The 2,500-nt window shown below is 40.0% G+C and overlaps 1 protein-coding gene across 1 annotated transcript in view; it reads left to right on the forward strand.

Moving 5' to 3' along the window:
* The window catches only part of LOC133644448 (transforming growth factor beta receptor type 3-like), a 148,963-nt gene that overhangs the window by 41,359 nt on the left and 105,104 nt on the right, over window positions 1–2,500 (forward strand). The window lies entirely within an intron of this gene.

Raw genomic sequence — 2,500 nt, forward strand, 5'->3', positions numbered from 1 at the left:
TGTCTACTTCTACTACTTCCCAACTCACATGTACAACTACCACTTCCTGTCTACTTCTACTACTTCCTAACTCACATGTACAACTACCACTTCCTGTCTACTTCTACTACTTCCCAACTCACATGTACAACTACCACTTCCTGTCTACTTCTACTACTTCCTAACTCGCATGTACAACTACCACTTCCTGTCTACTTCTACTACTTCCCAACTCACATGTACAACTACCACTTCCTGTCTACTTCTACTACTTCCCAACTCACATGTACAACTACCACTTCCTGTCTACTTCTACTACTTCCCAACTCACATGTACAACTACCACTTCCTGTCTACTTCTACTACTTCCTAACTCACATGCACAACTACCACTTCCTGTCTACTTCTACTACTTCCTAACTCACATGTACAACTACCACTTCCTGTCTACTTCTACTACTTCCTAACTCACATGTACAACTACCACTTCCTGTCCACTTCTACTACTTCCTAACTCACATGCACAACTACCACTTCCTGTCTACTTCTACTACTTCCTAACTCACATGTACAACTACCACTTCCTGTCTACTTCTACTACTTCCTAACTCACATGTACAACTACCACTTCCTGTCTACTTCTACTACTTCCTAACTCACATGTACAACTACCACTTCCTGTCTACTTCTACTACTTCCTAACTCACATGTACAACTACCACTTCCTGTCTACTTCTACTACTTCCTAACTCACATGTACAACTACCACTTCCTGTCTACTTCTACTACTTCCTAACTCACATGTACAACTACCACTTCCTGTCCACTTCTACTACTTCCTAACTCACATGTACAACTACCACTTCCTGTCTACTTCTACTACTTCCTAACTCACATGTACAACTACCACTTCCTGTCTACTTCTACTACTTCCTAACTCACATGTACAACTACCACTTCCTGTCTACTTCTACTACTTCCTAACTCACATGTACAACTACCACTTCCTGTCTACTTCTACTACTTCCTAACTCACATGTACAACTACCACTTCCTGTCTACTTCTACTACTTCCTAACTCACATGTACAACTACCACTTCATGTCTACTTCTACTACTTCCTAACTCACATGTACAACTACCACTTCCTGTCCACTTCTACTACTTCCTAACTCACATGTACAACTACCACTTCCTGTCTACTTCTACTACTTCCTAACTCACATGTACAACTACCACTTCCTGTCTACTTCTACTACTTCCTAACTCACATGTACAACTACCACTTCCTGTCTACTTCTACTACTTCCTAACTCACATGTACAACTACCACTTCCTGTCTACTTCTACTACTTCCTAACTCACATGTACAACTACCACTTCCTGTCTACTTCTACTACTTCCTAACTCACATGTACAACTACCACTTCCTGTCTACTTCTACTACTTCCTAACTCACATGTACAACTACCACTTCCTGTCTACTTCTACTACTTCCTAACTCACATGTACAACTACCACTTCCTGTCTACTTCTACTACTTCCTAACTCACATGTACAACTACCACTTCCTGTCTACTTCTACTACTTCCTAACTCACATGTACAACTACCAATTCCTGTCTACTTGTACTACTTCCTAACTCACATGTACAACTACCACTTCCTGTTTATTGATCTAAATATTACACCACACACACACACATGCTTAGTGATGTAAATATTACACCACACACACACATGCTTAGTGATGTAAATATTACACCACACACACAAACGCTTAGTGATGTAAATATTACACCACACACACACACACACACATGCTTAGTGATGTAAATATTACACCACACACACACACACACACACACACATGCTTAGTGATGTAAATATTACACCACACACATGCTTAGTGATGCAAATAGTACACCACACACACACATGCTTAGTGATGTAAATATTACACCACACACACAAACGCTTAGTGATGTAAATATTACACCACACACACACACACACACATGCTTAGTGATGTAAATATTACACCACACACACACACACACACACACACATGCTTAGTGATGTAAATATTACACCACACACATGCTTAGTGATGCAAATAGTACACCACACACACACATGCTTAGTGATGTAAATATTACACCACACACACAAACGCTTAGTGATGTAAATATTACACCACACACACACACACACACATGCTTAGTGATGTAAATATTACACCACACACACACACACACACACACACACATGCTTAGTGATGTAAATATTACACCACACACATGCTTAGTGATGCAAATAGTACACCACACACACACACACACACATACAGTGTTGTACTCCTCAGAGCAGTGTAGCGTGTACAGTACTTCCTGCGACATGGAGCCTTTACATAGTGCACCCATATTTGGGCATGTCAACTCACCTGGAAGTGGCTTATGTTTTTGTAAGAATAATTCAATACATTTGTCACAGAATGAGTGAATAAATACATAGTTTGAATA

This window comes from Entelurus aequoreus, linkage group LG27 (assembly GCF_033978785.1).
Source record: "Entelurus aequoreus isolate RoL-2023_Sb linkage group LG27, RoL_Eaeq_v1.1, whole genome shotgun sequence".
Classification (NCBI taxonomy): domain Eukaryota; kingdom Metazoa; phylum Chordata; class Actinopteri; order Syngnathiformes; family Syngnathidae; genus Entelurus; species Entelurus aequoreus.